This window comes from Pseudophryne corroboree, chromosome 6 (assembly GCF_028390025.1).
Source record: "Pseudophryne corroboree isolate aPseCor3 chromosome 6, aPseCor3.hap2, whole genome shotgun sequence".
NCBI classification, from domain to species: Eukaryota; Metazoa; Chordata; class Amphibia; order Anura; family Myobatrachidae; genus Pseudophryne; species Pseudophryne corroboree.
Window position 1 is genome coordinate 652,944,627 of NC_086449.1, and position 24,503 is coordinate 652,969,129.

Here is a 24,503-nt window from a genome sequence, read left to right on the forward strand (position 1 = left end):
ACAACTGCCTGCTGTTGTCTCTTATTTTCCTCCATTGCCACCTGCTGTAGTCTCCAATTTTCCTCCATTGCCACCTGCTGCTGTCGGTTGGCCTCCTGCTGAGCCGCTGTAGCTTGCAGCAAGGCTTTAAGCAGATCCTCCATGTCAACAGATTTTTCAGGCGGCTTTGCAGCTGCTTTCACCCAGGACATATATCAAACCCTCAGGGGTGAGTCTCAGTAACTTCACACTGGGCTGTATCTGCATAAACCACCGTTTTCTGCAGGCCTCACAAAGCTGCTGCTTTCACTTATGCGCAGAACGGCCTGCTCGCATTCTCCACCAAGTTGTAACACTGTAGGGGTGCAAGGTGCCTTTTCCCGGGGAATATGGCAGCCCGCAGCAGCTGAGGAACAACACAAGTCCAGTTTCTGGTACAACTGACCCCGGCCAGTTTTATTGAAACAGAAAATAAAACAAACCCCAAAATAAAAATACCTTGCCTGTCCGGCACTAACTAAACATAAGATGTTCCTAACTGTCACTAAACAAAACACAGAGTTCTTCAGTACATACTGTATAGCTTACTTGCATCAGAAAGCGTGTCTTTCACACACAGATCCTGCAGCCTTCCCAGGCAGTCTGCCCATACTAATCAGGTTAGAAGCACTATATCACTCTTACACAGCTGAAACCCTGATTAGCCCTCTGTGAGGCCAAAGACCCGAACTGGGCCCAATGTCTAGAACTCGCCTTATCTCTCTCTCAGAGCCTTTTCCCAGCTTTTACAGCAAACTGAAAAGGTTCAGACAAAACAAAAAGCATTTTTCCTAGAAGTTAACATTTTCTAAAACATGTAAGACAAGAACCTGGGACAAATATACCTGCCCTCAAACACTATCCCAGTGTTCTTGTCACAATATATATATATATATATATATATATATATATATATAATATTATTATTATTATTATTATTATTATTATTATTAATGTGCAATGGAATTTGCTGCACTATATAAGAAACTGCTAATAAATACACACATATATATATATATCTATACACATATGTAAATATGTATATCTCTCCTTCCTCTCCATACACACCACAGTCTGTGTCTCCCTCTCTCTTTTCTCCCACACACTCCACAGTCTGTCTTTCCCCAATGACTCCATGCTGCATTCACAGCTCCCTCATCCCATCTCAAAGCTCTGTATCCCCTCACCAATCCACTCTTACCACGGGGAGGCACTCATTTGCGCGGCACTCCCTAGTATCCAGACCCGAATACCGTAAAGTAGGTACCATGCGACCTTCACATCCCCGACCAGAAGAGGTCGGCATAGAGCACAGAAATCCTGGCCAGCAGAGCTGCTGTCATGTCCCATAACTGCCTGCACCAGAGTAACTGTGTGTAAGAGGCTCCTGTCACTCTAAGGCTGCACCCACATTGCTACAGCTATCCCTATGTGGACAATATGGCTCACTTCCCTGTTGGGCACTAAGAGGTGCATCCTTGGGGCCCCTCTAATCCTTGGGGCCTGGTACTGGTGTTCTCTTTGACCCCCGCTATCGCCGGTCCTGGCCCATTGTCCCCACTCATATTTTCCTTGACTTAAGAGCTGTTGGCAATCACACTTAGAAATACCTTTAAAAAGGGGATTATTGCAATTTGTTCAACAGTATTAAAAACCTGTTTGTTCGCAGACGACATCTTATTGTTTTATTTATTACTTCCACCAATCTACAGTTTCCCTGTCATTTGGATATATGTACCTGTTTTGGTGTATTTGCCCTTACTCTTCCCCATTGCCATTACAATTATTAAACAACTTTAAGATTTCTACTCAATCCATTAATATTTAGGCATTTATATTATTTCCCATATTTCACATCTATATCATATTAATTTTATTCCTGTTTCTTAAAAAAATATCACTCCATTATATACTTGACACTACCGCCCTTTTCCCTTGTTAGGATACATGGCAGTGCTCACATCTGTGATTTTCCACAAGTTATCTTACCCCATTCAGATGCTTCTTATTCAAGTTGGATCTTCGTCTGCTGACTAAAGTATTGTTTAGGTGTGTCTGGCAAGACAAAAAGCCTTGTATTGCTAGAAACAATTTTTTTCTCAGCAAAGGAAATGGACACTTGGGGATACCTAATGTGCAGGCATTTTCTTTATCTGATTTTATCAGGCATTTTTTAGATTGGTTTATGGGCAGTGATTTCTACACAAATAAAGGGCTTTAAGAGGATTTGTTATTTCCATGTTCACCTACTGCCCTCCCTTATGTTCCTCATACTTTGCTACCATCACAGGCATTGTCTAATGTATTGTTTTTTGATACTTATGTAACATGGTTATCTAATAACCAAAAACTACATTGTAAGCATACAATAACTAAATATGCCACTCTGTGGGGTAACCCTAGTTTCCAACCTGGTGGTTTATTTACTAAGGTTCCAAATTAATTTGAATCCACTCATGTTCCATTTTTTAGTCTAAGTGGCGTCTCGGGAATTTACTAACCCATAAAGTCGGCCGTGTTTGTTGCATTCATATTTTTTTACCCAGCCGCAAACTCAAATATGAATAAATACACCATCGGTCAAATACGGTTGTTTTTTAATACCACACGGTAATTTACTGCAGATTCGTATTTGTGTTTTCATCCGTAAACACCTTAAACTCTGCCACAAATCTCCTCGAGTCGTTCAACAGTTCTAAATTCAAATAGAACTGCTTTTGGCCTACGTGTTTGACATCTCCAACTACTTGTCAATTACTATGGTAAGTGTACTAAGGTTCCTTTATGGTTGGTTGTGTATTGTGTGTGTTTTGGAGAATACCTGTTATGTTTTGCTCCACAGTACACTTTGTTTTGCTGTATGGGTTTTTTTTTTTTTTTTTTAAATCCTGTCCAGTTATAGTAAACCTTCTATTTGCCCAGCATTTATTTAGTGTTGTGTAGTGTTTATGAATGTAACCTCATGCATAAACATAATCCTAAGGTAATGTTACCAAATAGAATGATGTAATGTAAGTTTGGTTTTTAAATATATAAATACTTAACCTCTGCTGCATGAGTAAGATATGTGTGTTGCTTGTGAGCATGCATATAATTTCATTTACCAACTCTAGTTAAATAGTTTTATAAACAATACCAAAACAACTGTATCATGCAGTACCTTGTTTTTACTAGTACATTAGTTTATTAGTAAACTTAGTAAACAAAGAAAAAGCACTTCTCACACTTGTGAGTACAAACTCAAAAATGCAGCTAGCATCACATTTCTAACATAAACTTGTCACACATGATTATGTTATTTTATTTTGCAGGTCGGCCTCTTGAGGTGGATGGGCCTTTTCCGCTTGTGTCTTGACGACTTCTGGCTGAACGTCTGGGAGGGGACGTAACAGGTGTCACCAAGTTGTGGTTGAGGAACTGGAACTTGTGTGCTCCCCTTGATGAGTGAGATGCTGTGTTAGTGTTGTCTGAGTCACATTTAAGTCTCTAGTTGCAGACGTGTGGCTCTCCATAATTCGGACCATGCTGTCTTGTGTATTTTGGTTAGCAGTCAATATATGCAAGTAAGTTTCATGTAGCCTTTGGTTGTCATCCATGACTCTTTGAAAGATAATGATCATGCGGTTATTGTCTGCCCTCATTAGTTCTAGTGTGTTTGCCATTTGAGCTCATTATTGCTTGTGAGCTCATTATTTTGTTAGCTGTTGCTTCTGTTAATGCGTGGAACTTGATGGGCAAGACTTGCAATATAGTGTGTTTGCTTACGCAAACATTCTATATTATTATTTTGCTGGGTAGTCCAGCTGACCAAAAATGCCTGGTCTTGTAACTGTGCTGGCGGTGTGGGAGGGCTTCAGTCCTGCTCCAGTGTCTGCTGAGTGGGTGGAGTTGCAAACTGTGTGTTTGTTGGGTCTGGCGGTGGAATAGCAATTAAATTGAGTGTATATGTTGCCTCAGTTTGTGTTGGGCGTAGTTGCCCTGTCTGGCTTTCCTGAAGATTATTGTCCACTGAAAAAGAAAATCTGGTGTGTTTTTTTTGTTTCTTTTTGGCGGAGCAACTGTGTGTTGCTAAGCCTATATTGGACACATATATTGTCTGTTAGTTTTTAAACATATGCACCTCACATTTGTTGTCCTTAGTGTTTTGTGCTAATAGTGTACATTTATTTTGCGGGGAACTTAAAACCACTTCAGTTGTTCACTAATTTACTTCATAAATCGTTTTAAATGCTTTGCAGTATTTGACGTAAGCTTGAATTTTGGCTAAATGTTGGATCTAGGACATCTCACTCTTTCACATTTCATGTGTCACATTCTAGAAGGTTCAACATAATTGTCAAATATACTGTGATTGATTGTAAAGGGCAACATGGCATCTTAAGTAGGACATCACTAGTCCTGCATATTTATCATTGTTTACAGTAGGGTGTGTGTAAATATGTGTGTTGTGTGATTGTGCTCCAAAACTCACCAGTCAGCTGTGGGGAATGCGGTGACATTGGTGGCGGACTGTCCAGCAGTTGCTTTGGGGGCACAGGTGAGACCAGGAAAATGCGGCGGCGTGGTGATGACTGTAGGGTGGTCTGGATGACGCACCCAGGCTGTGACCAGCATCAGCATCATCCTTGGCTTCAGATAGAGTGGAGGCATGGGCAGAAGGTCTAGGTGAATGTTTAGACACTGCAAAAGGAAAGGATCCACTTTAAAAAAGCAAAACAAATATAACTCTAAAAACAAATGGGCCTACACATTACTCCAAAGATGATGTTTGCCATATCGGCCATTTTACAAGCCACACAGTGGCGGTTCTTGCCACGGGCAAGCGGTACTTTGGCCCGGGGCGCCGCCTTCCGGAGGGCGCCGGCGCCATCCGGAGGGCACCGCACCAGGGCAAGATCCGTCACTGTGCCCCCCGCAGTGCCCTGCTGTGCCCCCCCGCTTTGAAGGGAACCAGACGCGTAGTGTCTAGTTTCCCTTCATTGAGAAGACCTTAGTTGTGCGGTGCGTGATGACGTCATCGCGCACCGCACAGCAAAGGTCCTCTCCATGAAGGGAAACTAGACGCTACGGTCTAGTTTCCCTTCATGTAGAGGACCTTTGCTGTGCGATGCGCGATTACGTCATAGCGCACCGCACAGCATAGTGGCACAGACACTAGGGGTCATAATTGACCTCTAGTGTCTATGCTGTTCTATGGGAGAGACGTAATAACGTCTCTCCCATAGATCGAAGAGAAGAGAGGAGAGGAGAAGAGCGGCGCCGCCGGCGGAGCCCCCATTTGAAGCCACGCCCCTATATTTTGCCCGGGGCGCCACAAAGCTAAGAACCGGCCCTGAAGCCACACATATTTTCATTATCATACGGCAGACATTTAAGCACAACAACAAACTATGTAAGCTCTCACTTCGTTCATGCACTTGTAATCCTCTTTCTGTACGTAGATTCATTACAAAAAATGCTTAGTTAACACAAAATACTTAGCCTGTCATCCAAACATAAACTTCACAATGTGCTGCTTAATGACACTTCTATGTTTTTAATCCCTGAAATGAATCTCTATTGTATTTAACTGTAAGACTCTGGCCCTCATTCTGAGTTGTTCGCTCGCTAGCTGCTTTTAGCAGCATTGCACACGCTAAGCCGCCGCCCTCTGGGAGTGTATCTTAGCTTAGCAGAATTGCGAACGAAAGATTAGCAGAATTGCGAATAGAAAATTCTTAGCAGTTTCTGAGTAGCTCCAGACTTACACAGCCATTGCGATCAGTTCAGTCAGTTTCGTTCCTGGTTTGACGTCACAAACACACCCAGCGTTCGCCCGGACCCTCCCCCGTTTCTTCAGACACTCCCGCGTTTTTCCCAGAAACGCCAGCGTTTTTCGCACACGCCCAGAAAACGGGCAGTTTCCGCCCAGAAACACCCACTTCCTGTCAATCACAGTACGATCACCAGAACGATGAAAAATCCTCGTTTTGCAATGAGTAAAATACCTAACTTTTGTGTAAAATAACTAAGCGCATGCGCTCTGCGAGCCTTGCGCATGCGCAGTAAGCGACTAATTGCAATATAGCAAAAATCGGTAACGAGCGAACAACTCGGAATGACCACCACTGACTTTATGTTTTGCAAAATTGTTCACTATGCTTTTTCACCAAAAATGAACATGTGCCACCATATAAAGGCTTGCATCAGTAAAATATTCCAACCAAAAACCATGCCAGAACATACATCAACACATCTATTTTGTTGGGGCATAATACACTATCTTAACCCATAAATATATTGGCAAAAATCTATTTAGGCACAATGCACACATATCATATTAATGAGTGGTGTGCAGGAAAAAAAAAACTGTAAACATTTTAGACCACCACATCCACAAATAATTCATAAAAAAGTGGCACTTTAAATCATTAACACTACATACATTTCTGTGCGAACTTCATACGCAATGAAAGATGAGATGCAAAAAGCAGCCAGCAATATTGTCTTAAAAACCACAACCAAAAAAAAAGGATAAAGGAAAATATATATACCAAAAAAGCATACAAATACATAAACTTACCAGCCACCCTTGGGCAATCAGAGTCACGTACGTACGTACGTACGTACGTACGTACGTACGTCCCCCTCACTACCTCTGGTGGGATCAGGTTCTGCAGTGGCTCCTCATATTCCTTTATCGCCCTCACCAGGGCAACATTCTCGGCAATCATGAACTTCACATTTCGCCCAGACTTGGTCCTGGTACGTGGCTGCGGAGCCTCATCAGTATCAGAAGAGGACTCAGGAGCTTCCTCTGCCACCTCCTCCACCTCATCCCACTCACTACCCTCCTCCACCTCACTAACCTCCTCCCCATCACCAACCTCCTCCACCTCCCCAACCTCTCTGACCCAGACATGTTATAAGACAGACAGCAATAAACACTTAAAAATAAAGACAAACAAAACACACTCCTCCTCTACCTCTACACAGCACACACCACACACACACACACACACACAAACACTGACAAGAGACTTTTCAAAAAAAAGCTAGGACAGAAAATATGACACTAATAAGTAACACGACAACAATAAAAACAAGACAACTTTCACAGCTCAGCACTTAGAAATCGCAAACCAAATAACCAAATCACTCACCAACTCCTATCAGCACTACCTCTCTCCTCTCCACCAACTAAACCCACGAGGTTCGCTCAGTTTGGGGCGTATTTATATGGGTGTGCTTTGACACTTCCCTGTATTCAACATAACCAATCACGTATCTCCTTCAAAATCTAAGGAAATTGTAAAAATATGGCCGCAAAGTCCAGAAAACTCTGGCACAACAGAAAATATGATTCATGCATCACAACACCCATATTCGTCCATAAAAAAGCTCATTCAGCCGTAATAACACAGCCAGAAATACGAATTACATCGACATCGAAAAATATGAATTGAAAGAACTCGAAAGCTTAGCAAATTAAATTACCGAAAACAGATTCAAAAAGTTGCACTTTATAACAGCCGATGTCAGTAGAATCAAATTACACCTTAAATTGGTCACAACACGAATCTTAGTAAATAACCCCCCTGGCCTAGATAATATTGGATTTTCAGGTGGCGTGAGAAGGGATTACTGCAATTAAAGATATTTTTGATCCTGAGCACACCATGGTGACATTCCTAACACTCATTACTTAATATTTTTTTACCTGCTAGTTTTTTATATATTCCTACCAGCCGGACACTATGCACAATCCCTGCCGCACACTATTGCCGTCTACTGCTGAAGTGGCATGGACTGCTAGTATAGCTTAATGAAGTACTGTACTGATCTATCTCAGATCACTTCCTCTCCCATTTTATTAAAACAGTGGAAACTACACTAACATTTTTAATATCTGCAATGTTGCAAGAAGTCCACATAAAACCATTACACCGGGCTTCTCTTTCTCCAGTTCATCTATGACACACAGTCCATAGTGAAATAGGTGCATGCCTGAAGGGGATTCGTTCAATTTGCTGGGTGTCGGGATCCCGGCAATCAGGATACCGATGCCGGAATCCTGACAGCCAGAGCTGGCCATAACCAGTATTATGCCACAGGCAAGATCTTGGCTGGTGACCCCTATCACAGTCGCTACTTCCGCCTATGACCCTGCACCCCTTTCCCAGCATTATCACCCCTCACCCATAGCAGTACTCATTTTGGTGCTCCTACCATCTATATTTTAAATAGGAACAGTGTGCACATTCAGTGCACAGCTCAAAAGGGGCGTGTTCTTGCATGGAAGGGGCATAGCCACACAATAGTACCCCCAATTCAAATTATGCCACCCAGTAGTACAACTTTATTCACATTTTATCATGTGATAGATTATCCCATATTCACATTACATCACACAGTAGTGCTACTTTACCTTATATACATTACTCCTCACAGTAGTGCTCTTTATTCACATTACATCCCACTGAATTGCTCCTTATTCACATTACATCACACCATTATGCTCTTTATTCACATTAGACCACACAGTAGCACCCTTTTTATATGTTACACCACACAGTAGAGCACCTTATACACATAATGCCACACATTAGTAATGCATTTATACACATAATACCACCACACAGTAATGCCCCTTACTCATATGACACACATTATTAATGTCCTTATAAACATAATGCACCTTACACATTATGCCAACCTTTATTAATGTCCTTATACACATTATGACACACATAGTGCCACTCACACATATGCTGCACATTATTAGTGCACTTATACACATAATGATACACATAGTGCCTGTCACACATATGCCGCACATTATTAGTGTATTTATACACATAATGAAACACATAGTACCCCTTACACATATGCCACACATTATTAATGCATTTATACACATGAAACACATAATGCCCTTTACACATATGATGAACACTACTGCACAACAAACCCACCCACACACAGCACTCACATGGATGCTAACACTGTGAACTCTGCCTCTGCTTGGATGCAGATGTGTCCTCATACATCTTGCCTCAATATGCCATGCAGCAGTGCAGTGCCTGGTGTGAGTCAGCTGGCAGCTCTGCTCACGTCATGCGCCTTTTTTGACGAAAATGCATCTTATTTTCATTACAATGTGGCTAGAATTCACATGCAGCTTCTGTTGATTAAAATGATATGTGGCATGCCTATAATCTGTGTGCGACTGTCGCTGTATCTGCATACAAAATGCTATGTTACAGTGATTTCCAGGAATACACTGTAATGTAGCATTTCATACGCAGATACAGCCACAGTCACACACAGACTATAGGCATGCTGCATATCATTTTAAACAGCAGAAGCTGCTTGTGCTCCATGGTATACCAAATGCTCTAGGCATTTGCCTTGTTTGCCTATGCATAGGGCCAGCTCTGCCAACAGCCAACAATGCCATCAACCAGAATACAGGCAAAACAGGACTATTCCCACTCATGGGTGTCGATGAGACCCATAGAGTGCGAATAGATCCTGTGGCGAGTACAGCGAGACATCAAGACCGCAACGTGGTGACGCAGTGAGCCCGCAAGGGTACTCTTTGAACTCACCCCATTGCCGGCATTCTGCTGGGTGGGATGCCGCCATCGGCACATGGACAGCATCATCCCGCACGCTGGTAAATCAGACTGATTCCGCCTGAAGTAATGACACTCAAACGCTACATTTTCTTCTAATATGTGGGATTGTGGAAAAGTTTAAATTTGGGGGGAAAAGTCATTATATTTATCAATGAGGTGTGTTATTTATCAAATTGGTGTGTTATTTATCAATGAGGTGTGTAAGCTCACGCTTCATAGTGACCCTCTGGCGATGTTGTGTGCAAATTTTGTTAATTGGAGTTACAAGGTAGACAAAGAGTTAATTTCTTAACGTGACTGTGGCCAAAATATTTTTGCAGAATTGGATAGTTTCCACTACCCCTTTCCTAGCTGCAACCAAAAGTGTTTTATTACAACTGTTGTATCTCGATAAGAGGAACACTCTCTGATTTCGAGAAAGGAGTGCTTTGTTTTCATAAGAATTGTGGTTTGTATATACTGTAGAATCATTGGATCAAGACATGCAAGCTCTAAACATTAAGTTATTGATACTACTACATGGTATTTATTTTGTACTTTTGAGTGATATACTCTGCTGCACTGGGGCCTGGGAGGGAGGGGAGAGGAGAGTCCATTCATTCATTTCTTTTAATTTGATTGAATTGTTGTTTTTTATTGTACTGTGATATGCTTCCTAGTATGAGTTCTGACTGATTATATTGGGTCTTAAGGGGGGTACTCACGGAGCGATCGCTGCTTAAAATCTAAGCAATCTGACTAGATTGCTTAGATTTTAAGCACGATCGCTCCGTGTGTAGCCCCCTCAGCGATAGCGATGCGCAGCCCCGCGCATCGCTATCGCTGCTGCTAGATTGGCCTGCATGCAGGCCAATCTAGCGGGTCGCTCACTTCACCCGCTGGGTGAAGTGAGCGGCCCCCCCATCTCCCCCCGCACGCTCAGCACAGATCGCGCTGTGCTGAGCGCTGGGAGAGATGTGTGCTGAGCGGTTTGCTCAGCACACATCTCTCTGACATCGGCCAGTGAGTACTGGCCTTTAGTATTAGTGATGAGCGGGTTTGGTTCCTCTGGATCTGAACACCCCCCCCCCCCCAAACTTCACCCATTTTACACGGTTCCGAGGCAGCCTCGGATTTTCCCGCCTTGCGCGGTTAACCCGAGCGCGCCCGAACGTCATCATCCCTCTGTCGGATTCTCGCGAGATTCGTATTCTATATAAGGAGCCGTACGTCGCCACCATTTTCACACTTGCTTTGGAGATGATAGCGAGAGGACGTGGCTGCGTTCTCTCAGTTTCTGTGTTCAGTGTGCTGCAAATATCTGTGCTCAGTGTGCTGCAAATATCTGTGCTCAGTGTGCTGCAAATATCTGTGCACAGTGTGCTGCAAATATCTGTGCTCAGTGTGCTGCAAATATCTGTGCTCAGTGTGCTGCAAATATCTGCTCAGTGTGCTGAAAATATCAACGTTCTCTGCCTGAAAAACGCTCCATATCTGTGCAGTATTGTAGTATATAGTAGGATGACAGTGCAGAATTTTGCTGTGACCACCAGTATATATATAGCAGTGTGGTACAGTAGTCCACTGCTCTACCTCTGTGTCAAGTTTACTATGCATCCATACCTGTGCTGCATTTTAGTTGAGCGCAGTATATAGTAGGAGGACAGTGCAGAATTTTGCTGTGACCACCAGTATATATATATAGCAGTACGGTACAGTAGTCCACTGCTCTACCTCTGTGTCGTCAAGTATACTATGCATCCATACCTGTGCTGCATTTTAGTTGTGCGCAGTATATAGTAGGAGGACAGTGCAGAATTTTGCTGTGACCACCAGTATATATATATAGCAGTACGGTACAGTAGTCCACTGCTCTACCTCTGTGTCATCAAGTATACTATGCATCCATACCTGTGCTGCATTTTAGTTGTGCATAGTAATTAGTAGGAGGACAGTGCAGAATTTTGCTGACCACCAGTATATATATAGCAGTACGGTACAGTAGTCCATTGCTCTACCTCTGTGTCATCAAGTATACTACAAAAGTTCAGTAAAATGACCTAAAAATCAAAATTAAAAGCATCTGATGAGAAGCATAAACTTGCCAATATGCCATTTATGACACGGAGTGGCAAGGAAAGGCTGAGGCCCTGGCCTATGTTCATGGCTAGTGGTTCAGATTCACATGAGGATGGAAAACGGCAGAAACTGCATCCTCTCGCTAGAAAACTGCAGTGCCACTCCTAGATGGGCCAGGTGTTTGTGTTTGCCACTTGGGTCGCTTAGCTTAGCCATCCAGCGACCTTGGTGCACCTCTTTTTTTCTTTGCATCATGTGCTGTTTGGGGACTATTTTTTTGAAGTGCCATCCTGTCTGACACTGCAGTGCCACTCCTAGATGGGCCAGGTGTTTGTGTCAGCCACTTGGGTCGCTTAGCGTAGCCATCCAGCGACCTTGGTGCACCTCTTTTTTTCTGTGCATCATGTGCTGTTTGAGGACTATTTTTTAAATCGCCCATCCTGTCTGACACTGCAGTGCCACTCCTAGATGGGCCAGGTGTTTGTGTTGGCCACTTGGGTCGCTTAGCTTAGTCATCCAGTGACCTTGATGCACCTCTTTTTTTCTTTGCATCATGTGCTGTTTGGGGACTATTTTTTAAAGTGCCATCCTGTCTGACACTGCAGTGCCACTCCTAGATTGGCCAGATGTTTGTGTCGGCCACTTGGGTCGCTTAGCTTAGTCATCTAGCGACCTTGGTGCAAATTTTAGGACTAAAAATAATATTGTGAGGTGTTCAGAATAGACTGAAAATGAATAGAAATTATGGTTATTGAGGTTAATAATACTATGGGATCAAAATGACCCCCAAATGCTATGATTTAAGCTGTTTTTGAGGGGTTTTTGTAAAAAAAACATCCGAATCCAAATCACACCCGAATCTGACAAAAAAATTTCAGGGAGGTTTTGCCAAAACGCGTCCGAATCCAAAACACAGCCGCAGAACCAAATCCAAAACCAAAACACAAAACCCGAAAAATTTCCGGTGCACATCACTACTTAGAATAACTGCGGACAATGGTGGTCATTCCGAGTTGTTCGCTCGGTAATTTTCTTCGCATCGCAGCGATTTTCCGCTAATTGCGCATGCGCAATGTTCGCACTGCGACTGCGCCAAGTAAATTTGCTATGAAGATTGGTATTTTACTCACGGCATTACGAGGTTTTTTTTTCGTTCTGGTGATCGTAATGGGATTGACAGGAAGTGGGTGTTTCTGGGCGGATACTGGCCGTTTTATGGGAGTGTGAAAAAATGCTACCGTTTCTGGGAAAAATGCGGGAGTGGCTGGAGAAACGGAGGAGTGTCTGGGCGAATGCTGGGTGTGTTTGTGACGTCAAACCAGGAACGGCAAGCACTGAACTGATTGCACTGGAAGATTAAGTCTCGAGCTATTCAGAAACTGCACAGAGAAGTCTTTTTGCAATATTGCGAATCTTTCGTTCGCAATTTTGATAAGCTAAGATTCACTCCCAGTAGGCGGCGGCTTAGCGTGTGCAATGCTGCTAAAAGCAGCTTGCGAGCGATCAACTCGGAATGAGGGCCAATGTTCTTCACAGACTGCACTTTATGCTTTTATTTCATTTGCTACTATATTACCAGAGCAGTTTTTATTAAAGTTCCACTTTGATCCTCTTTATGGCCCTCATTCCGAGTTGTTTGCTCGCTAGCTACTATTAGCAGCATTGCAAACGCTAGGCCGCCACCCTCTGGGAGTGTATCTTAGCTTAGCAGAATAGCGAACGAAAGAGTAGCAGAACTGCTACTAAATATTTTCTTGCAGTTTCTGAGTAGCTCCAAACCTACTCCTAGATTGCGATCAGCTTGGTCTGTTTAGTTTCTGGTTTGACGTCACAAACACGCCCTGCGTTCGGCCAGCCACTCCCCTGTTTCTCCAGACACTCCCACATTTTTCCCTGACATGCCTGCGTTTTTTAGCACACTCCCAGAAAATGCTCAGTTACCAACCAGAAATGCCCCTCTCCTGTCAATCATTCACCGATCAGCAGTGCGACTGACAAGCGCTGCACGAACAACAGCAAATCTACTAAGTTTTTAGTTAAATAACTAAGCGCATGCACGCTTCGAACCATGCGCATGCGCATTTAGCAACAAATCGCAGCATAGCAAAAATCGGCAATGAGCGAACAACTCGGAATGACCACCTATGTACTGTATTCCACTATTTTCATGTACTATTTCCTAGAGATGAGCGCCGGAAATTTTTCGGGTTTTGTGTTTTGGTTTTGGGTTCGGTTCCGCGGCCGTGTTTTGGGTTCGACCGCGTTTTGGCAAAACCTCACCGAATTTTTTTTGTCGGATTCGGGTGTGTTTTGGATTCGGGTGTTTTTTTAAAAAAACCCTAAAAAACAGCTTAAATCATAGAATTTGGGGGTAATTTTGATCCCAAAGTATTATTAACCTCAAAAAACATAATTTACACTCATTTTCAGCCTATTCTGAACACATCACACCTCACAATATTATTTTTAGTCCTAAAATTTGCACCGAGGTCGCTGTGTGAGTAAGATAAGCGACCCTAGTGGCCGACACAAACACCGGGCCCATCTAGGAGTGGCACTGCAGTGTCACGCAGGATGGCCCTTCCAAAAAACCCTCCCCAAACAGCACATGACGCAAAGAAAAAAAAAAGAGGCGCAATGAGGTAGCTGACTGTGTGAGTAAGATTAGCGACCCTAGTGGCCGACACAAACACCGGGCACATCTAGGAGTGGCACTGCAGTGTCACGCAGGATGTCCCTTCCAAAAAACCCTCCCCAAACAGCACATGACGCAAAGAAAAAAAGAGGCGCAATGAGGTAGCTGTGTGAGTAAGATTAGCGACCCTAGTGGCCGACACAAACACCGGGCCCATCTAGGAGTGGCACTGCAGTGTCACGCAGGATGTCCCTTCCAAAAAACCCTCCCCAATCAGCACATGATGCAAAGAAAAAGAAAAGAAAAAAGAGGTGCAAGATGGAATTATCCTTGGGCCCTCCCACCCACCCTTATGTTGTATAAACAAAACAGGACATGCACACTTTAACCAACCCATCATTTCAGTGACAGGGTCTGCCACACGACTGTGACTGATATGACGGGTTGGTTTGGACCCCCCCCAAAAAAGAAGCAATTAATCTCTCCTTGCACAAACTGGCTCTACAGAGGCAAGATGTCCACCTCATCTTCACCCTCCGATATATCACCGTGTACATCCCCCTCCTCACAGATTATCAATTCGTCCCCACTGGAATCCACCATCTCAGCTCCCTGTGTACTTTGTGGAGGCAATTGCTGCTGGTCAATGTCTCCGCGGAGGAATTGATTATAATTCATTTTAATGAACATCATCTTCTCCACATTTTCTGGATGTAACCTCGTACGCCGATTGCTGACAAGGTGAGCGGCGGCACTAAACACTCTTTCGGAGTACACACTTGTGGGAGGGCAACTTAGGTAGAATAAAGCCAGTTTGTGCAAGGGCCTCCAAATTGCCTCTTTTTCCTGCCAGTATAAGTACGGACTGTGTGACGTGCCTACTTGGATGCGGTCACTCATATAATCCTCCACCATTCTATCAATGTTGAGAGAATCATATGCAGTGACAGTAGACGACATGTCCGTAATCGTTGTCAGGTCCTTCAGTCCGGACCAGATGTCAGCATCAGCAGTCGCTCCAGACTGCCCTGCATCACCGCCAGCGGGTGGGCTCGGAATTCTGAGCCTTTTCCTCGCACCCCCAGTTGCGGGAGAATGTGAAGGAGGAGATGTTGACAGGTCGCGTTCCGCTTGACTTGACAATTTTGTCACCAGCAGGTCTTTCAACCCCAGCAGACCTGTGTCTGCCGGAAAGAGAGATCCAAGGTAGGCTTTAAATCTAGGATCGAGCACGGTGGCCAAAATGTAGTGCTCTGATTTCAACAGATTGACCACCCGTGAATCCTTGTTAAGCGAATTAAGGGCTGCATCCACAAGTCCCACATGCCTAGCGGAATCGCTCCGTGTTAGCTCCTTCTTCAATGCCTCCAGCTTCTTCTGCAAAAGCCTGATGAGGGGAATGACCTGACTCAGGCTGGCAGTGTCTGAACTGACTTCACGTGTGGCAAGTTCAAAGGGCATCAGAACCTTGCACAACGTTGAAATCATTCTCCACTGCACTTGAGACAGGTGCATTCCATCTCCTATATCGTGCTCAATTGTATAGGCTTGAATGGCCTTTTGCTGCTCCTCCAACCTCTGAAGCATATAGAGGGTTGAATTCCACCTCGTTACCACTTCTTGCTTCAGATGATGGCAGGGCAGGTTCAGTAGTTTTTGGTGGTGCTCCAGTCTTCTGTACGTGGTGCCTGTACGCCGAAAGTGTCCCGCAATTTTTCTGGCCACCGACAGCATCTCTTGCACGCCCCTGTCGTTTTTTAAAAAATTCTGCACCACCAAATTCAAGGTATGTGCAAAACATGGGACGTGCTGGAATTTGCCCATATTTAATGCACACACAATATTGCTGGCGTTGTCCGATGCCACAAATCCACAGGAGAGTCCAATTGGGGTAAGCCATTCCGCGATGATCTTCCTCAGTTGCCGTAAGAGGTTTTCAGCTGTGTGCGTATTCTGGAAAGCGGTGATACAAAGCGTAGCCTGCCTAGGAAAGAGTTGGCGTTTGCGAGATGCTGCTACTGGTGCCGCCGCTGCTGTTCTTGCGGCGGGAGTCCATACATCTACCCAGTGGGCTGTCACAGTCATATAGTCCTGACCCTGCCCTGCTCCACTTGTCCACATGTCCGTGGTTAAGTGGACATTGGGTACAACTGCATTTTTTAGGACACTGGTGAGTCTTTTTCTGACGTCCGTGTACATTCTCGGTATCGCCTGCCTAGAGAAGTGGAACCTAGATGGTATTTGGTAACGGGGGCACACTGCCTCAATAAATTGTCTAGTTCCCTGTGAACTAACGGCGGATACCGGACGCACGTCTAACACCAACATAGTTGTCAAGGACTCAGTTATCCGCTTTGCAGTAGGATGACTGCTGTGATATTTCATCTTCCTCGCAAAGGACTGTTGAACAGTCAATTGCTTACTGGAAGTAGTACAAGTGGGCTTACGACTTCCCCTCTGGGATGACCATCGACTCCCAGCGGCAACAACAGCAGCGCCAGCAGCAGTAGGCGTTACACGCAAGGATGCATCGGAGGAATCCCAGGCAGGAAAGGACTCGTCAGACTTGCCAGTGACATGGCCTGCAGGACTATTGGCATTCCTGGGGAAGGAGGAAATTGACACTGAGGGAGTTGGTGGGGTGGTTTGCGTGAGCTTGGTTACAAGAGGAAGGGATTTACTGGTCAGTGGACTGCTTCCGCTGTCACCCAAAGTTTTTGAACTTGTCACTGACTTATTATGAATGCGCTGCAGGTGACGTATAAGGGAGGATGTTCCGAGGTGGTTAACGTCCTTACCCCTACTTATTACAGCTTGACAAAGGGAACACACGGCTTGACACCTGTTGTCCGCATTTCTGGTGAAATACCTCCACACCGAAGAGCTGATTTTTTTGGTATTTTCACCTGGCATGTCAACGGCCATATTCCTCCCACGGACAACAGGTGTCTCCCCGGGTGCCTGACTTAAACAAACCACCTCACCATCAGAATCCTCCTGGTCAATTTCCTCCCCAGCGCCAGCAACACCCATATCCTCCTCATCCTGGTGTACTTCAACACTGACATCTTCAATCTGACTATCAGGAACTGGACTGCGGGTGCTCCTTCCAGCACTTGCAGGGGGCATGCAAATAGTGGAAGGCGCATGCTCTTCACGTCCAGTGTTGGGAAGGTCAGGCATCGCAAACGACACAATTGGACTCTCCTTGTGGATTTGGGATTTCAAAGAACGCACAGTTCTTTGCGGTGCTTTTGCCAGCTTGAGTCTTTTCAGTTTTCTAGCGAGAGGCTGAGTGCTTCCATCCTCATGTGAAGCTGAACCACTAGCCATGAACATAGGCCAGGGCCTCAGCCGTTCCTTGCCACTCCGTGTGGTAAATGGCATATTGGCAAGTTTACGCTTCTCCTCCGACAATTTTATTTTAGGTTTTGGAGTCCTTTTTTTTCTGATATTTGGTGTTTTGGATTTGACATGCTCTGTACTATGACATTGGGCATCGGCCTTGGCAGACGACGTTGCTGGCATTTCATCGTCTCGGCCATGACTAGTGGCAGCAGCTTCAGCACGAGGTGGAAGTGGATCTTGATCTTTCCCTAATTTTGGAACCTCAACTTTTTTGTTCTCCATATTTTATAGGCAGAACTAAAAGGCACCTCAGGTAAACAATGGAGATGGATGGATTGGATAGTTTACTAGTATACAATTATGGACGGACTGCCACGGTTAGGTGGTATAAAAAAACCACGGTTAGGTGGTATATATTATAATAATAATACAATTATGGATGGACGGACTGCCTGCCGACTGCCGACACAGAGGTAGCCACAGCCGTGAACTACCGCACTGTACACTGGTTGATAAAGAGATAGTAGTATACTCGTAACAACTAGTATGACACTATGACGACGGTATAAAGAATGAAAAAAAAACCACGGTTAGGTGGTATATATTATAATAATAATACAATTATGGATGGACGGACTGCCTGCCGACTGCCGACACAGAGGTAGCCACAGCCGTGAACTACCGCACTGTACACTGGTTGATAAAGAGATAGTAGTATACTCGTAACAACTAGTATGACACTATGACGACGGTATAAAGAATGAAAAAAAAACCACGGTTAGGTGGTATATATTATAATAATAATACAATTATGGATGGACGGACTGCCTGCCGACTGCCGACACAGAGGTAGCCACAGCCGTGAACTACCGCACTGTACACTGGTTGATAAAGAGATAGTAGTATACTCGTAACAACTAGTATGACACTATGACGGTATAAAGAATGAAAAAAAAACCACGGTTAGGTGGTATATATTATAATAATAATACAATTATGGATGGACGGACTGCCTGCCGACTGCCGACACAGAGGTAGCCACAGCCGTGAACTACCGCACTGTACACTGGTTGATAAAGAGATAGTAGTATACTCGTAACAACTAGTATGACACTATGACGACGGTATAAAGATTAAAGAATGGAAAAAAAACCACGGTTAGGTGGTATATATTATAATAATAATACAATTATGGATGGACGGACTGCCTGCCGACTGCCGACACAGAGGTAGCCACAGCCGTGAACTACCGCACTGTACACTGGTTGATAAAGAGATAGTAGTATACTCGTAACAACTAGTATGACACTATGACGGTATAAAGAATGAAAAAAAAACCACGGTTAGGTGGTATATATTATAATAATAATACAATTATGGATGGACGGACTGCCTGCCGACTGCCGACACAGAGGTAGCCACAGCCGTGAACTACCGCACTGTACACTGGTTGATAAAGAGATAGTAGTATACTCGTAACAATTAGGATGACACTATGACGGTATAAAGAATGAAAAAAAAACCACGGTTAGGTGGTAGGTATATAATAATAAATAATACAATTCTGGTCGGACGGACTGCCTGCCGTGTGCCGACACAGAGGTAGCCACAGCCGTGAACTACCGCACTGTACACTGGTTGATAAAGAGATAGTAGTATACTCGTAACAATTAGGATGACACTATGACGGTATAAAGAATGAAAAAAAAACCACGGTTAGGTGGTAGGTATATAATAATAAATAATACAATTCTGGTCGGACGGACTGCCTGCCGTGTGCCGACACAGAGGTAGCCACAGCCGTGAACTACCGCACTGTACACTGGTTGATAAAGAGATAGTAGTATACTCGTAACAATTAGGATGACACTATGACGGTATAAAGAATGAAAAAAAAACCACGGTTAGGTGGTAGGTATATAATAATAAATAATACAATTCTGGTCGGACGGACTGCCTGCCGTGTGCCGACACAGAGGTAGCCACAGCCGTGAACTACCGCACTGTACACTGGTTGATAAAGAGATAGTAGTATACTCGTAACAATTAGGATGACACTATGACGGTATAAAGAATGAAAAAAAAACCACGGTTAGGTGGTAGGTATATAATAATAAATAATACAATTCTGGTCGGACGGACTGCCTGCCGTGTGCCGACACAGAGGTAGCCACAGCCGTGAACTACCGCACTGTACACTGGTTGATAAAGAGATAGTAGTATACTCGTAACAATTAGGATGACACTATGACGGTATAAAGAATGAAAAAAAAACCACGGTTAGGTGGTAGGTATATAATAATAAATAATACAATTCTGGTCGGACGGACTGCCTGCCGTGTGCCGACACAGAGGTAGCCACAGCCGTGAACTACCGCACTGTACTGTGTCTGCTGCTAATATAGACTGGTTGATATTTAAAGAGATATTAGTAGTATACAACAATACTATACTGGTGGTCAGGCACTGGTCACCACTCCTGCAGCAAAAGTGTGCACTGTTAATTAATATAATTGTACTCCTGGCTCCTGCTAACAACCTGCAGTGCTCCCCAGTCTCCCCCACAATTAATTATAAGCTTTTACTTTATACATTGATGACTGTGCAGCACACTGGGCTGAGCTGAGTGCACACAGACTGAGTCACACTGTGTGACTGACTGTGCTGTGTATCGTTTTTTTTTTCAGGCAGAGAACGGATATAGCAGAGAGAAGTGAACGGATATATTATATTAAATAAAAGTTAACTAGCAACTGCACTGGTCACTGACTGTGGTAAACTAACTCTGTCTGCGACTCTGCACAATCTCTCTCTATCTAATCTATCTATCTCTATTCTAATGGAGAGGACGCCAGACACGTCCTCTCCCTATCAATCTCAATGCACGAGTGAAAATGGCGGCGACGCGCGGCTCCTTATATAGAATCCGAGTCTCGCGATAGAATCCGAGCCTCGCGAGAATCCGACAGCGTCATGATGACGTTCGGGCGCGCTCGGGTTAACCGAGCAAGGCGGGAAGATCCGAGTCGCTCGGACCCGTGGAAAAAAAAGTGAAGTTCGTGCGGGTTCGGATTCAAAGAAACCGAACCCGCTCATCTCTACTATTTCCTAATGTGTTATACACTTATATACCATATCACTCAGTCATTAATGCATGCTTATGTTTTTTATATTTGCTTTATTCATTCAAAACCATCTAAAATTGTTAGAAAAAAATATATATCAATATTGGATTAAAATAAGTCCAATATAAAATGTTATAGGTCATCTCTGCATATGTAGTAGAAATAATCTGCCTATTTAGTCTCACAGATGCCTCTGTGATCTCTGGAAAATCAAAGTTAGGGACTTTATAAAGCCATTTAGCTAAACCCTCAGTCATATGGGTAAATTTACTAAGGTGGGAGATTTTTAGAACTGGTGATGTTGCCCATAGCAACCAATCATATTCTATCTATTATTTACTATAAGCAGCAGGATAAATCTTAAGTAGAATCTGATTGGTTGCTAAGGGCAACATCACCAGTTCTAAAAAAAAACTCCAACCTCAGTAAATTAATCCCATAGTGCCCAGGTTGATAGTCTTAATATAAGAATTCAAATAGGTTGTAGAGAAACCCTTATGAGGTCAATGGAGCAATTCCTGTCCTGTAGAATAAATAGTAAAAGTGTCTACACCCTTCATCCAATACCCAAACATATCTGTAGTTTACCACTAAAGCACAAAACTTTAGGCAATAAAAATTAATCCCCCCCCTCCAAAATATATATATAAAAAAAATTGTGAAGCAATGCAAGCTGTCCATGTGGCTGGACTCCCCGTCATGCACAGATCCTGAGAAATCACTTTAATCATCACTCCTGGTTCTTCAGCATTGCGGCATTACAAAGCACATGTCCTGCCATAGGTAATCTGGAACCTGTAGTTCCAAAATAGGTTACATTGTTGTTGGAGATGTGTGGTTCAGTTTTCCTGAAATACAAACACACCCTAACTTAGGGGTTCCAAGTTGAATTGAGTTCTAGTTCAGAATCATTAGGGGTTCTGAGTGCAATTAAGTCCTGACTTGGATCTGCTGTCAGTTTGGAACTTGAATTTAAATCTGAACTCATATTTTGGATTGCATGCAGGTTTGGATCTTCAGAATCAGAACACCCCGGACTTCAGGATCCAAGCGTGGATACGAGTCCGGCTCAGGACTTCTTGCCAGACTCGGATCCCAGAACAAGGCAAAATGTCATCATACCACTGTCAGATTCTCATGGGTTTTGGATTCCATATAAGGAGCTGCGCATCACCACCATTTTCACTCTGGACTTTGAGAATGAGTGAGACAGACCCCTGTCTCTCTGCGAGTGGTGGCATCAAGTGGGGTCAGTGTGTGCTTTTTCGGGGTGCTGTCCTGTGTTCTGACAAGGGCGCTGCCCTGTCACTGTGGTGCCCTGTGCTGTTAGGGGTGATGTCCTGTTACTGTGGTGTCCTTTGCTGTTAGTGGTGATGCCATTGTACATGAGTTTTGCTGTCCTGTCACTGTGCTGTACAGGGGCACTGTCCTGTATGGTGTAAAAAAAACAGGGGTGTTGTAAAGGTACACTGGTCCTGTCTTGTATCTGTAAAATTACAGGGGTGCTGTGAAAATAACTGTACACTGGCCCTGTGTTCTATGCAGTAAAATTACAGGGGTGCTGTGAAAATAAATCTAAACTGACCCTCTCTTGTATGCTGTAAAAATACTGGGGTGCTGTGAAAATAAATGTACACAGGCCCTGTCCTGTATGCTGTAAAAATACAGTGGTGCTGTTGTTAAAAAAGATACATTGGCCCTGTCTGGTATGATGTAAAAATACAGGGGTCCTGGAAAATAAAGGTACACTGGCCTTGTCTTGTATGCTGTAAAATACCTGCTGTGAAAATAAAGGTACACTGTCCCTGTCCTATATCTTGTAAAAATACAGGGGTGCTGTAAAAATAAAGGTACATTGGCACAGTCTTGTGTGCTGTAAAATGACAGGGGTGCTGTGAAAATAAAGGAAAAATTACCCTGTCCTGTATGCCTTTAAAATACAGGGGTGCTGTGAAAATACAGGGGTGCTGGTTCTGTCCTGTATGCTGCAAAAAGTACAGGGGTGTTGTAAAGGTAAACTGGCCCTGTCTTGCATGCAGTACAAATACAGGGGTGCTGTCAAAATAAAGGTACACTGGTCCTGTCTTTTATGCTGTAAAAGTACAGGTGTGCTGTGAGTGTTGTTAAAATACACGAGTTCTGCCCCTTTCCTCTATGCTGTAAAAATACAGGGGTGCTGTGGAAAAAAATGTACACTAGCCCTGACCTGTATGCTGTAAAAATATAGGCATGCTGTGAAAATAGAGGGGTGCTGGTTCTGTCCTGTATGCTGTAAAAAAAACTACAGGGGTATTGTAAAGGTATACTGGCTCTGTCCTGTATGCTGTACAAATACTGGGGTGCTGTGAAAAATAATGGTACACTGGCCCTGGCCTGTATGCTGTAAAAATACAGGGGTGTTGTTGTTAATATAAAGGTACATTGGCCCAGTCTTGTATGCTGTAGAATTACTGGGGTGCTATGAAAATAAATGTACACTGGCCCTGTCTTGTATGCTGAGAAAATACAGGGGTGCTGGTTCTGTCCTGTATGCTGTAAAAAAATACAGGGGTGTTGTAAAGGTACACTGGCCCTGTCCTGTATGCTGTAAAAATACAGGGGTGCTATGAAAATAAATGGGCACTGGTCCTGTCCTGTATGCTGTAAAAATAAAGGGGTTCTGTGAAAATACAGGGATGCTAGTGTTAAAATAAAGGTACACTGTCCCTGTCTTGTATGCAGTAAAAATAGAGGAGTGTTGTGAAAATAAATTTACACTGGCCCTGTCTTGTATAGTGTAAAATACAGGGGTGCTGTGCAAATAAGGGTACACTGATCCTGTCTTGTATGCTGTGAAAATACAAGGGTGCTGGTTCTGTCCTGTTTGCTATAAAAATACAGGGGTGTTGTAAAGATATCCATACAGAAAATGGATTGGGTTACCCAATTCGCCAGGAATTTGGAAAAGATTAGGTATTAGGGAGTCCATTCCAAAATTGTTCCCCTTGCTTATCTCTAAGACTTTGTTTATGCTGGACTTAACCAATACAGGGGAACAATTTTGGAACGGACTCCCTAATACCTAATCTTTTCCAAATTCCTGGCGAATTGGGTAACCCAATCCATTTTCTGTATGAATTATATATTTTTAACTATTTACTTTTGATATGCATGCAGTTTTTATGATGTATTCATTTTTAACCTGAAGTACATACTAATGTTTTAGGAATAAATTGTGTTATTATTAGATATATCACCAGAGTTGTCATATTGATCAATTATAGCGCAGCCTCAACTTCGTTTTTTGGTAATACAATCGGGAGTAACTTCCCCTTTTTTAGAGGCCGCTGCTTGGTGGAATATCCCAAACCTAAAACGCCCAAGCACGTTTGGGTAACCTATCTTTTAAAGGTACACTGGCCCTGTTTTGTAGTCTGTAAAATTACAGGGGTGCTGTGAAAATAGAGGGTTGCTAGTTCTGTCCTGGATGCTGTAATAAAAATACAGGGGTGTCAAAAAGGTACACTGGCCATGTTTTGTATGCAGTGAAAATAAAGGTACACTGGCCCTGACCTGTATGTAGTAAAAATACAGGGATGCTGTTGTTAAAATAAAGGTACAATGGCCCTGTCTTGTATGCTGTAAAAATATAGGGGTGTTGTTAAAATACATGGGTTCTGGCCCTGTCCTGTATGCTGTAAAAATACAGGGGTGCTGGAT

At 43.5% G+C, this 24,503-nt stretch overlaps 1 long non-coding RNA gene across 1 annotated transcript in view; it reads right to left on the reverse strand.

Moving 5' to 3' along the window:
* Nucleotides 1-24,503, reverse strand: part of LOC134935554 (uncharacterized) — a 148,971-nt gene that overhangs the window by 43,460 nt on the left and 81,008 nt on the right. The window contains exon 2 of the long non-coding RNA XR_010180243.1: nucleotides 4,490-4,698. This is a non-coding gene — a long non-coding RNA (uncharacterized LOC134935554). The remainder of the gene's footprint in view (nucleotides 1-4,489; nucleotides 4,699-24,503) is intronic.